The sequence below is a fragment of the Chelonia mydas genome, chromosome 9, assembly GCF_015237465.2.
Source record: "Chelonia mydas isolate rCheMyd1 chromosome 9, rCheMyd1.pri.v2, whole genome shotgun sequence".
Classification (NCBI taxonomy): Eukaryota; Metazoa; Chordata; order Testudines; family Cheloniidae; genus Chelonia; species Chelonia mydas.
The window spans coordinates 77,717,256-77,731,434 of NC_057855.1; the positions used below are offsets into that span (position 1 = coordinate 77,717,256).

A 14,179-nucleotide genomic window follows, 5' to 3' on the forward strand; every position below is an offset into this window, starting at 1 on the left:
TATTATTCGAATCCATCCTTACACTAAAACTAAACGTTAATTTTTTTGCTTAAGGTTCAACACAGCTGTTGTCCTGCGCTCTTCTTCTCCTACATCCTGTGCGCCTGCATCTAGGTGTCTCTGGCCTCTCCCTTTGTCACTTCCAATACCTTTTGGTTGGAAAAGCTTGCTGGTTAATGTGTGCTAAGTTTCCTCCCACAGAAAAGTCTCCAAACCCGCCTATCCATGAAACATTCAAACTATAATAACTATATATGGACCTTGTTCTGTGTTGCTCCCACCTGTGACTTTACTGTAAGCTCTTCAGGACAGGGTTGTGATGGTCTCTTGTCTCAGCTCACCTGCTGTACAGCAGCACCACACTCACTTATCTATCTTTGCTGTTACCACAAGATAGCACCAGTCCCCGTGATAGCTCAATGCTAGAAAATTTTATCAATTCCTTTCTGAATTCTTCAGCTTGCTCTGACGCCCCAGCATCAGGTTTTTCTCAGTGCAGGCTGGGTGGTCTTACCACCCCCTTCCTTACACCAGGGGAGGATCTGGCGCATTTGTTGAAAGTCATTGTAGTCCCATTGACTTTGATGGGGCTTCACCAGCAGAGAATTCTGGACCAGTGTACATACATCACTAAGATTCATATGCTTCTGGGGTGACCTGGGTACAGCACTATGTGAAGGGCCCTACCAAATTCACAGCCATGAAAAGCGCATCATGGACCATGAAATCTGGTCTTTTGTGTGCTTTTACCCTATACCGTACAGCTTTCAGGAGGAAGACCAGCATTTCTCAAATTGGGGGTCGTGACCCAAAAGGGAGTTGCAGGGGGGTGGCAAGGTTATTCTAGGGGCATTGCGGTATTGCCGTCCTTACTTCTGTGCTGCCTTCAGAGCTGGGCGGCTGGAGAGGGGTGGCGGTTGGTGGCTGGGTGCCCAGCTGTGAAGGCAGGGCCACACCAGCAGCAGCACAGAAGGGTGGCGATACCATACTGTACTTAGGTCTACAGTGCTGCTGCTGGAGGCGGCTCAGCCTTCAGAGCTGGGCTTCCAGCCAGCAGCCGCCCCTCTCCAGCTGCCCAGCTCTGCAGGCAGCACCGCCTCCTAGCAACAGTGCAGAAGTAAGATTAGCAGTACCGCACCCCTCCTACAATAATCTTGTGACCCCCCCCACAACTCCTTTTTGGGTCTGGATCCCTACATTTACAACACCGTGAAATTTCAGAGTTAAATAGCTGAAATCATGAAATTTATGACTGTGAAATTGACCAAAATGGAGCGAGAATTTGGTAGGGCCCTAACTATGTGCAATGGTAGGAGACGTCAGGATGACTCATGAAATTGGGTGATTTGTACATCAAACATGTCTTAACACTTAAGGTCTGATGATACAATAGCCTTTTTGGCAGCATTAGATAAATGTCAGAGCCTTGCCAGGTTTGAAGTAGGTAATATATTTTGATGCAGCACGTCAGGAAGTCAGATGTGCAGTAGTATATTAGCTAGATCCAGAAATGGACTTAAGTACCTAATGGCCACTTTTAGGTGTCCAAGTCCAACATCTGGATGCTACTGGGATCTTCAAAATCCTGGCTCAGATGCTGCCTAGCCCTGGAGGTGCCTAAAATCCTGAGGTGCCTGAGTTCCTGCAAGTAAGCGTATGCACAGCCACCTCTGTCTAGGTGTATGGGCACCTATCTCACACCTAAACCTCAGCAGGATCTTCCGACTAGATGTTCCCCTGCCTATCCGAACTGTGGGGCCAGTTTTGGTAGGTGTTTTCAGAACATGCCTAAACCCACACAAAACGGCCGGGGCGGGGGGAGCAGGAGGAGGCCTCCTTTATAATCTTTAGCCCAGGGACTAGGGCACTCACTTGGAGACCTGGGTTTAATTCCCTGCCTCTGCCTGATATGGAGCAGGGATTTGAACGTGAGTTTCCCACCTCTCAGGTGAGTACCACTGGACATTCTCTTTTTCTCTCTCTCTCTCTCGCCCAAGGTATATTTAATTCTTTGCACACAGTCAAATAACTTCAACAGGAGAGCTTGAGATTCCCACAATAGAATATCCTGTAATCCAGAATACCTCTGCCCTGACACACACATACATGTTTCTTGCAAAATACAGTGTAGGCAGTCAACTCCAGGGCCAGGTTCATGGCTGAGAATCCCAAGCCACATTGGGGCCACATTCTTTAGGTGCCTAATTCCCTGAGAGGGGCAGAGTTTAGGCCACAGCCCTCTCCTTGGCATTTTCTATTGGCTAGCCTAGGTGGTTCCTTGCTCGGCATGCTGGCTTTTGTGGATCCCATTCTTAAGCACCTAACTCTCGCCCTGCATTTTACAGAGAGCCTACCAACCTAATTTGGGGCTGCAGATACCACTGGGTGGCCAGGCGCCTAAAAGTTAGGCATAGCAACACCTAGGTCCCTTTGTGGATCTGGCGCTATAAGAACAGGTGTATTTTTAGTACCAACTTTGTACTGTTTTGCCCTCCATGTGGTTAATTGTATTGGTTTTGGAATCTGTCCCATTATTTTGTTGGATGATGTTTAGTATAGAGAGTAATATAACATTCTGGCCGTAGACCTTATGTTCTCTTCTAGTCTCTGCTCTTCTCTCACAATCTGATATAAAATGGGGTTTGATTGCTAAGTTGTGTGTGTGCGTGCGTGAGAGAGAGTTTGCATGTGTGCTAAACCTTACTCTTGAAATGAAATTTTGTATGTAATTTTGTACATCACTTTTTTATTTCTCAATTTGCCTACGCATAAGAACCTGTTCAGTTTCCAATTCTCTCTGCAGCACAAGGGTAAAATCCCTATTGGGGTGGGGGCATGACTAGTGATGAGAAAAATGCAATGAGCCAAACAGCTCATTTTGGGGAGAGCAGGTTTAGCATCTGTGGTGGGGGCCCTTGGAGGTATTAGTCTCTCATAGGTCAGGAGCTCCTGTAGTGAAAGAGACCTGCTGATCCTGTGCTTGACTTGGCAGGTAGCAATGTATCGTGCATCCCTGATTCCTGTTGTCAGCAGTTCCTCTTAGCAGAATATTCAGGCCTCTTCTCTGCCTATAATGCACATGTTTACAGGGCAGATCCTGCGTATCCTCCCTGAACTGGGTGTAGAACTCACAATAGAGAATGAACTGGTGTAGTGCTGGTGCATGGAAGTGTAGGGGTGTGGATGTTGAGGATCCCATTCAATGGTCTGCAGGGCCTGTGTATCACAGATCTGCACTCCATGAGCTATCCTAATTTACTGACCCAGAAGATGATGGTTTTGGGACTGGAGGATCTGGTACTATAGGGCTGCAGTGGCCTGCAGTGCTGAAGGCATAGCAGCCCTGGGCTGTTACTTCACTGAAGCAGCAGTAGCAGTCATGGAGCGGCCTGAGGGGAAAATTCTGTTCTCTCTAACTACTGCAGAAGCCCCGTGTGCCAAGCCATTTTACAGAGGCTTGGCATGTAGGGATGCAGACTGGGCCTATAACATTAAGTTGTATCTCTCTAAGGGATTTGTGGCTGTTACTGAGTGCATAAACCACATAGTATTTTTGCAGTAATGCATCCAGCATTTAAACAGAACAGAACATTATTATGAAGATGGGAAGGGGTGTCTTCTATCACATACACCCTCTCCCTGCCACCGCAGTAAAGTCTGAAAAATCTTCCCACAGATATAAGCTCTGCACACATAAAAGACTTGGCATCGAGTCACTTGCATTAAGCTATCCCATCCTACAAAGAGAGCTACAGTTCAGAGCCAGCATATGATACATTAATGAAGAAGTTTATGGAAAGCCTCCCTGCAGATACACAGAAAAGACATTTCTGTGTCCTGAAAAGCCACACATTTAATTTCCCTGTACGCTTAAAAGGAATCCTGAAAAAAGTATACACAGCTCCTCTGATACCCCCAGTCCAAACAAATGTGAAAGGACTAACTTTGCATCCAGTTCTGTAATACAGCTGCTATTATATCGATCTGGCTTTTTAAATAAAAAACATTCCTTTTCTTTCTGTTTCCTTCTCTGCCCCTGTACACTCCGTAATCTCTGCACTTTATCAGTCATGTGTCTCAGCTGGTGTCAGTGAATGACTTGGAGCCGCATCCTGCTTTCATTTAAGACAATAACAAAACTCTTATTGGCTTTAATGGGCACGGGATCAGGTCCCTGACTAATAATACAGCTGTTAAAACAAATGATTAGTAACTGGTCTGCATGGCCTTGTTTTCCTTGGTAATCCTGTCTTTTCTGTCCAGAGTGTGTCTGAAGACTCTGAATTTCTCATTATATCAGTGGGTGACAGTCCCACTGTAAAATCTGAATGCATCAGACTAAAATAAACTATTGTTTATTATTTTTTCAAAATATTATTATTACTGTAGCACTAGGAGCCATAATTAGGGTACAAATCCAGAAGAAAGACAGTTTGAACAATCCTGCCCATAAGAGGTATTGTAAGAGGTCAGTCCACCATCTTTGTACATGGTGAATCTAGCACCTCCATCCCTTCATTAAGCTTTTCACTTACGGGACTCCTGGACAGGTTTATAAGGAGAAGCAAAACATGACTCCTCCTTCACTTTATTTTATCCTTTTTCTTCCTACTGCTTTTCCCTTCCCTCTCTTCTATTTATTTTCTTAAGCATTACTAAAACCCTCCCAATTCTCCTGTCTGACTCTAAAACCTGCTGCATATAACATTGAAATGACTTCCTTCCTTCCTTCCTACCTTAACTACCAGCATAATTTGCTTTGGGTATTAGACTGGCCCTGAGCTGGAGACAAATAAAAGATTGTCTTGCCTTTGGGGGAGGGCAAACAGTTCACCAAGGTGCTACCCTCCCTTTGGCAAGATCACCACCTTGCATCTGTCACCTACTTCCTGTTCTCCCACTGACCTCACCCTAACCAAATTAGGTTTTAACGCTGGTAAGGAGCACATATCAATTTACATCCCTTCACTGATGTACATACACCACTCTGGAACCCTCCCCCAGAGTTTATGGGGGACACTTTCAAAGGCACGAATGGCAGCCATTTCCCCTTAATTCTTTTGCTACAATTTAGTAAGGCATTGTTGCTCAGACCACCTCTACAGCTCCAGAACCACAATCCTAACATTCAGGATGCAATGCACCATATGCTGATTCAGTTAGGAACCCGTCCTTTGCAAGAAAGAGAAAGAAGCCCTCAGTGATAGACTGCTTGTTAAAGTCTTGCAGAGGCCTGTGGGGCTCTGATACTGCTCTACAGGGATAAAGCTTGTGGTTTGTGGCACCCTCCACTGCCCCGGGATGCTAACTCATGGCCTTGTGACAATGGACTAATCCTATAAAAATACTGCAGTATTCTACAGTAATGGTGCCAAACCCTAAAACGTACAGTAGTGATTCTGCATTGTGTGAGGCCATTGCTGTACTATATTTGTATAAGGTATTCCCACATTTCTTTTGTTTTAGAAAGGTGCTGTGGTTTCCCGTATGGTTTCTTGTGCTTTTCCAGGAGCAGTCTGGAATTCAGATTCAACATCCCAAAGCTCTGAAGTAGTATTTGAGTTTCAGAAAACAAATACTGTGTGTGAATGTGTGGATTTCAGATCAGGCGCCAATTAGGTCTGTTCTCCTTGTTGGGCGTTTGAGTTCTAGTGGATCGTATGCAGGACACGTAAGAAGAAGCCACCAACCAGCTTTGAGCCAGTGAGTGCCTCAGGCAGTGGGCGGGCAAGTTTGTTTTCAAAAGCTGTTGGCCACAATAGCTCTTTGATGCAGATACAGAGACTCCGAGGCCCCAGGTTGTTGCAGATCTGAAACAGATGTGCCTCAAAAAAAGTGTGGTGTTCAGATCTAGACAAGAGAGACTGGAAACAGTCATAAAATGCAGACACAATATTTTATATTCCAGTTTTAAGGCTGTACTTCTCTCTAATACGTGCTTGTTAGACTGAGCTTCTCACCAGATAAGATTCGCTCCTTCAGCACCTAGTCACTGTAGTGCTTGACCTGCCTTGTGACTAGAGTTAAAGGCTCATTATTTTTCAGGCAAGTAGTAGGTCAGCTTCCAAGGCAAGTGTCTGAGGTCATGGATTCCTGCATAAATTACATCATACTAGAGTCTCCTGACTTTGGAAGTGCTGAAGTATTTGTGCCCCCTCTCTCTCTGTTGCTCACATTCACGGAAGCCTCAGGAATTGTCCACTATTTAGTGGTGACCCCTAACCAGATAGAATTGTGGGAATTGTAGCCTCCTCCTAGGGAGCTGTTGGTTTCACTGAATACACTATGCTGTAGCTTACATCCTTGCTGTCTCCACAACCTGTACAAACACCCCTTGGCACCCCTTAATATGAAGAAAGGTCTGAAAACTCGTTTTCCCATCTCATCACAAAGATCCAGGTCAGGTGTTTTAAATTATGTTTGTTGTGTTTCATGATACTCCTTTGTCATGGACATCAGAGATGCCTGCAGTAGAATTCAATATAATAGTAATACTTTGCAGTTATGTAGTGCCTTCCATCCAAGGAACTGAACACACTTTACAAACATTGCCATGAGGTAGGATAGTAATATTATACCCATTTTATAGAAGAGGAAACTGAGGCAAAGAGAGGCGAAGAGATAGCAAACTCATATCCTATGAAAGTCAATATGAGTTGTGGGAACTCCGCATCCTGCAGGACAGGGGCCCTACATCGTTTGCCCAAAGTCACGCAGGAAGTTCTTGGCAGACTCAGGAATAGAAAGGACACCTTCTGACTCTCTGTCCTGTGCCTTCACACACTCCTTCCTTTCGCATCTTCTGTCACCTTTACTGGCATCCCATCCATAAAGAGTTATCTGTATCTCTGTGGGCTTGGTAGTTATTGTGTTGCTGGCTAATGGGTAAACTAGGGAGTTAAATCCATCAGAGCTAGCTTTGGACTGCAGGAACCAAAAGTGCTATGGGCCATAAAGAGCTCCTGTAGTCTATACTCAGACACAGACTGGGTGGTCAAACTGTCAGAGAGGCAGAAGCTTTAGGGTACAACCTGTTTCACTCATCCTGAATATGAAGAGGTGCTTGGGTCAAGTGGGACCCACTTAAACTGGCAAAGAAAGGCTAAGTAAGGTAAGACTCTGCCTGTAGGTTTGTTGTTTTAACCCTTTTTTCTCCGTTTGTTCTGTTCCTTTGGGCAAATAAAACTATTTTGAAGAAGCTGTGCTGAGTCACTACAATTTCATACTGGTCACAATTCCTGGAGAGAATGGAGGGAAGTCTGTAACAGGGTCTAAATCCATTTGGGCCTGCCAAGGTAATGGGGTTGGTAAATGGGGTGCTGTAGCCTAGTCAGTTAAGTCTAAAAGTGGGCTTAATCCCAGGGTTTTGTTCTGGGAGGCATGCCAGTGTAGACCTGTCACTTGGAAAGGGTGGCCTCAGAGAGACAGAGGGAGAAGGCAAAGATACAGCTCATCCCTGAACCATAATGCCATCTGTTTCAGAATCCAGTGGAAAACATTATTGACATTTTTCATTTACCAAAAATCTGCAGACTGTAGTTTTGACAAACTAAAAATTTCTATAACCATTTAGACAACATTTTGATCATTACAGGAAAACAATTGATAACATTTCTAGAAAAAAATTGAAAAGATCAGTTTCAAAACCTTTGAATTTCTTTATGAAATTAATTTTCCATTTTTCAGCCAGTTCCAGTTCAAATTATTTTTGCTCTCTGTGCATTGGTAAGATGTTCCAAACTTATCGAGTAGCAAGAGCTTTCTGAAAATTCAGAGCTTAATTTTGGTGAGGGTGGGTGTTTCTGACTTGAGTATCTTGTACAATCCTCATTTCTTTATCAGATTGGATCCTTGTTAGATAAACTATAATTCTCCATAGAGTGCTGATTTTGCTTTCTTGCTATGTCCAAGATCTTCATTGTAATTGAGAAGTGTCTTTTGAGTCACCAAATTCTCCTGGAGGTAAATGTGAGTTAAGGATCAGATGTTTTCATGTAAAAATAGAAGTCAGACCGTTAATCAAACTAGGCTTTGTCGGCAGTGTTACTTTTTCAAAGCAGGTTTCTGTTCCAGCAGGCAAGATTGATTATCAATTATTGAGGCTCATTTTTTTAAAAAAAGTGGATAATTGTATTGCTTAATTAATTTTGCAGCTGTGAAAACTATTAATGATGAAAGAATTGGTTGTTGCCAATGTGGGCACTAGTACTGAATCAATAAGCATAATCAGTATTTTGATCCAGAGTATTAGGTATAGCGTAGATGCCTGGAAATCTTGAAAAATGGAGACCGCTGTTGATGCTTTCAAGAAATTCTCAAGTGCCATTGAAATTCTCAAATGCTATTGAAATACTCCCTGAAAGGAAAATTGCTTTTCTTTATAGCCGGGTAATAAACTGTAGCCAAGGGTTATTAATATACATATGGGTAGAGCTGTTTTAATTTGGCTATTAGAAATAAACTGACGCTCTCATTCCTCTCAAATCCTGTTCTACAAAGACTTGGAATCTGGATTTAAATCTTTTGGCAGCTGTCTGCCTCCACTGTGCTGCCTTTGATGTTTTGTTAAACTCCTAATTGTGGTGGCTTATATGCAGGCTCTTCCTCCCCTTCCCTACCTAAAATAATTGGGGGGGCTTAAAAAGTGTTGAATAGCCAGGATCCTATACAGAACAGAAATGAGACCTCCAGAGTAAGCAACTTTCCCTCCTATGATCTCGGTTTTAATCTTTGTTTTCTAACTCCCTCATCCACACTTCCTAATGCAACTATCGCTGTGGAATCAGCACTTTAAACGAACTGCTGTTGGGGAACATCTGGCCACAGCCTCTAATTCCTCTTTCTTGTAATGTCTCCACTGCAAGATCTGTAGCCAAACTTAGACCTGGTCTATGCTAAAAACTTAAAGGGAAGGCAACCCAGCTACGTCACTTGGCTCTGAAAAATCCATGCCCCTGAGTAACGTAGTTAAGCCCCAGTGTAGACAAGGGCGAGGTTAATGGAAGAATTCTTCTGTCGACCTAGCTACTGCGTCTTGGGGAGGTGGGTTAACTACAGCAGCAGGAGAACTCCTCCTGTCACAGCCGTGCCGCTGTAGCAGTTTAAGCATAGGGTGTAGTTTTAGATGCTGTCACATTGAGCTGTGTTCATTATGGTGCTTAGCAACCGTTTTCTCATGTCAGTGGTGTCTAGTGGCTTCTGTTGCCTTCTGTCATGGGTTGCTGTCTAGATGGAGAAAAAGGTAGTCTCTGTCGTTAGCCTCAGTTTTAATTCTCAATCCTCCTGGGTAAAGAGAGGCTGACTTATTTACTGGATTAAATATATAATATCAGACGTGGATTTGGGAGCTCCTGGGTTCTCATTATGGTTCCATCACTGACTCACTTGTTTAGACTTGGACTAATCAGTTAGGGAATTAATTTTCAAACATGTCCCATTATTTTTGGGAAATGACATGGTTTGCTGATTGGCCTGTTGCTTCATGATGCTCGTTTAGCAGCACCATGAGTGCAAAAATGAGAGGGTGTCATGGAGTTAATATGTGGTTCCTGGGAAGGGGCACAGATGGATGCTCCCTTACGATTAATTCCGTTGAGACACAACCAGGGGCCGGCAGAGGTTCTGACTGTGCTGAGGCCAGCAGTTGCCTGAGTTCTAAAACTTGGCTCCTACTCTGCAGATTTTTTTTTTTTTTTTTTTGCAGGAAAGATACAAGACTTGGCTGTGTTCCTTTCCAATGCTGAGCTGCTTTGGATCGCTCATAAATTGCTTGTAAGTTTTCCCCTAGTATCATGTGTGACTAATCTGGCTTCCTGCCTGGGCTTCTCTGTGGTGCTATCGAAAGGAAATTCTGAAATCACTGCATGTCAGGCAGCCACGCAGAGAAATCAGTGTTGCTCTCTCTGTGTATGCTTGGGAGGCAAAGGAGCAGCTGCTCTGCAAAACACTCATGGACATCCCATGTGTTATCTTTGCCTTAGGTGATTTATTTGACTCATTAAATGCTAAAAAGAGATGTGCCTTTCATTATCTGTACACCCATTGGAGCCCTCTGCAGGGATTGCTGATGCTGTGCTCTGGATAGGAGTCTGTTTTCCATTTGTTTTCCGCTGTATTATTAATGTTGTTTATGTAGCAGGGAGTTCCAGTCCTTGGAACGCACCCGCCCTGTAACCACTTACTTCAAATTAATCATATCAAAAGCTTTCTTCCCTCCCCTAAAGACGGAAAATCTGCGGCTGGTCTGAGGTGGGATGTAAGACTTCGTGACTCTGTCATTCGGGGCCTGAAAGTTCCTTCTCATCCCCTCTCCTCATTTCATGGCAGACCTTTTTTGCGCCCAACAGGATAAGCTGATCAGCTCCTGACACACTCATCGCCCTTACATCCTCCTACTTGGGTTGGCAATAGTAATAGTCCATGGATTAGCTGACAAGGAACACTGAACAGCACACGCCAGTGCGTGGGTACATAATATAGCTTTGTGAGAATCTTTGTGAGAATCAGATAATTTCCATGGTGGCATCAGTTCTCCAAGTAGGAGATGCTCCACTTCCAAAGCACACACAAATTCTGCCTTTGGGATGAATGAAGACTGCTTCTCACTAGAGAACAGGAATGTCCTCAGCATGATAGTCCAAGGCAAGCCAGACTCATCCACCTGCCAATGCACCCTAATCGCCTCTGTCGGGTTGCCTGTTTTAATTAGAACACAGGTCACCAAAGCTAGTATTTTCCTTCAGTGGAAATTGCTGATCTGGCATACCGATTATATGTTGCAGTGTTGTTATAAGCTGCCACAAGAATGGACCGAATGGAATCCTTTGATTGTAAGGCTGAATGAAACAAGGGAATCCAACTGCTGCTGTAGGTATGCAGCCATTCTAGGAACCCCCACTAAATATGCCTGGAATTCAGAGACAGCCTTAGAGCAAGGGTTCTGGCCCCTATCTTCATCTCACACGCACACGCTCGCAGATTAATAATACTGTGAAGTATTCCTTTCACTTGAGTATCTTGAAATACTCTACAAACATTATTTAGGCTTTGCAGCACACCTGTGAACTGAGCAATATTTTTTTATCATTTGAAAGAGGGTTAAAGTCTGGTAGAGGGACATTTACCTGAGCCTTGCACAAGGTTGTTCAGTGAGTCAGTGGCTGAGTCAGGAATCAAATCCTGAGTCTGGCCCTTTGCTCTAACCAATGGACTGCGCTCCCTCAGAATAGCAAAATGTCCTATATATATATATATATAATAATGGCTACATATCATGAGGCCCATTGCACCATTTGATGCACTACATGGTCACTAGATTTGTGCCGAATAGCACGCCAAGAAGTGTATCACCTTTTTGGTTGCCTTTAAGTGCTGAATTCACATGGAGCGAGGCAAATTCCAAGTGAGAAGACCTCAGTATTGGGATTTCTTAGAATGAGAATCAGGAATGGGGTGGAGGAGAAATGGGGAGAGCCTTAAAAAGGTCATGTTCTCTTTATTCATTCTCAACAGAACAATGCTGTGGTCTGCTAGTCCCCTGATTCAAGTACTGATACCTCTTGTGTGGTAAATTTTTAACTCACACTAGCACTTAGCAGCACATTTGTAACTGTCTGATAGTACTGCACATTAGGAGGGAGTGGATGTAGGAGCCAGCCAACAGATGTGGCCTGAAAGTGGAAATATCATTGCTTGTTGGCTACATTAATAATGCAGAAATGTGCAACATGAGAGCGCTGCCCTTGGCAGTAGGGGCCATTGCACAAATACAGTAGGGGAATTATAATTTCAATTATAAAGAAGCAGGGACAGTATCTTTTATTTTTTCTGTAAAGCACCATGCACATCAATATAAATGGACAGTCCTAATAAGGTGTGTGTATACACACACACACACACACACACACACACAAAATATAATATAGTGATACAGAAATGTAACTAATCATTGCATTACTCTAAGGGAGATCAGACCTGTGAGGGATTTGATGAACTAAATGAAATCGGGCTTAGAGGTAGGCACACAAATTCTGTTATTTTCTCATTTCTGGCCAAGTAATCTGATTAAATAGGGAAATTCGACGCTTGCTTTTTATCTAGTTCAACCAAGTATAAGATGCAAACAGAAGCAAAACTAAAAGTTGCCTGTGATTCTGGGCTAAAATACCAGTATAGCCAAAGGGTTAACTCTCCTCTTGCACCTCTTTTGTATAATGTTTGGGTCTCAGGGAGGATAGAATCTGTCTGGAAAGTCTCAAAGTCTCTGATCAAGAGTGAAAAAACTCTGCTACTATTGTAAGTTATGATACTTTCTCTTTTAAGGGAGTGGAGTCTTCTGGAGTCCGACCCCCCAGTTTTCATTTCCTCCTCCACCAAAGGAACCAGCCCATCTCTCCACTCAGTTCCGGGTGAATATAGCTCCCTTGAGAACCTGTTGGGGCCCCTGATGGATTAGGTAGTCACTTGAGTCAGATGCAGTATAAGGTGCAGCCTCCTCCCACCTCTTGTTCCCTACAGCCTTGCTCCTGTGGCAGAGAAAGTTGAGGAGAAAGAGGGGAGAGGTTGGTCCTCAGGAGTTTGTGCACACCTCATTTTGGTTCACACCACCCTAATTTAACTTGTGGTAATAAATAAACACATCTCCCAAGTTGCCAAGCTTTGCCTGATTTCCACCCAAAACTACAGCACAGGCCAGCATCAAGTTTTGGTTTTGAAATGAAACTTGAAAGCAGAGTCTTGTCATGGGAGTCCTTCCACACATGGGCCCAGATTCAAGTGCTCGTGGGCCACATGCTGCTTTCTTAAATAAAATTTGTTTCAAGTAAAGATAGGCCTAAAATTCATGGAGAAAACAAAGCCCATTCCTCATTGGCTAACAGATAAATATGTCATGACAATACAACTGGAATAAATATTATTTCCATAATAACCACTTCCTAACACGTTTGTTTCAGCAGGTATTTTTTTGGTTTTGGTGGTTTTCAATGGTGCGTGTAGTTTCAGTTCGGAATTACTTCCTGTTTATCGTGAAAAACACAAAGCTGTGCATTGGTGCCAACAATTCTGTTATCTTTGCAGGAAATGGACACGTATCTTGGTGTGTCTTTAGCACTTCCATGTTTTTATGTAGAATTTGGCCTAAACAAGAATGAGGCTATGTTGAAATGTGAGGCCCTTGGCCTGATCTTGGAGCAGTTAGAGGATGGGGATGAGGAAGGGGGAAAGCTGCCTTCCAAAGAATGGGAGCTTGGGAGAGAGAGATTAGGGTGGAGTGAGGCATGGTCAAGCAAGGAGCAACTGTGGCTGCCTCTAACCACTCCTAGGTGCTTTTTCAGAGTGGATGCATTCACCTAGTCTTGAGAGAAGGGTCTTAGGCATGGGAGGCGCTTACAGGCCTTGTCTTCTCCTCTTCCAGTAGCAGGAAGGGAGGCCAATGGAGGCGCTGACAGTTCTGCAGCAGAAGCGGAAGCTCAGGGTCAGTAACTGCCCTAAGGGGAGAGAGGGAGGATCAGGTGTTCCTTCCCAGATCCCTGCCATCTCTTCTCTTTTATTCTTGGGTCATTGACTAGGGAGGGAGAGGATGTTTCTCCACCACTCCCCTAGTGCTCCAGCTTCCCTGGGAGCAGTATGACACAGGTTCTCCTGTTCAGTCCCCACTAGCCCTGCCCCTCTTGGGGTGGGTCTGTTCTCCAGAATCCCCCACCCTTAGTTATAGGAGGTAAGGGCACTAGTGCACTCTTTTCCTTTCCCATGGCCTCTTGAAACTGCTGCTCTTTGTGGCAGCTACAGCTTTTTCAGGCAGCTGCTGCTGGCCCCACACTCTGCGCAGAGTACAAGTCTAGCTGGGTGGGCCTTTGGCCTGAAAACAGGAAGAAAAAGGAAATGTTTATCTGGGTGTGTGCGGGGAAATCCAGTAACATCATTTGTTTTCAGATGGTCTGACCTGGCCATACCTTCCCTGTGCATGAACTCTGTCCGTGCTGAGAACAGTACCCTAACACTTGGTTTACATTCTCTTCCCCCTCCCACTCCCCTTGGGTTATTTTATATGGAATGTATTTAAATTCGTGAATGCATATTGTGTTCATGGAAGTGAGGGACTGAGAGTGCTGGCAAGAGTCCGGCAGAGCATGGTGGGCAGGTGCTGGTTGGAGGCTGCAATAATATGGGCAGATTCTGT

General features: G+C 44.2%; 1 protein-coding gene across 7 annotated transcripts in view; it reads left to right on the forward strand.

Moving 5' to 3' along the window:
• The window catches only part of OPHN1 (oligophrenin 1), a 123,417-nt gene that overhangs the window by 11,051 nt on the left and 98,187 nt on the right, over positions 1–14,179 (forward strand). For 2 of the 7 annotated variants that reach the window (XM_037908350.2, XM_037908349.2), the window contains exon 2: positions 9,704–9,771. The exons of the other annotated variants lie outside the window; for them this stretch is intronic. The gene's annotated coding sequence lies outside the window, so the exon portion shown is untranslated. The remainder of the gene's footprint in view (positions 1–9,703; positions 9,772–14,179) is intronic. 7 annotated transcript variants of the gene reach the window in all.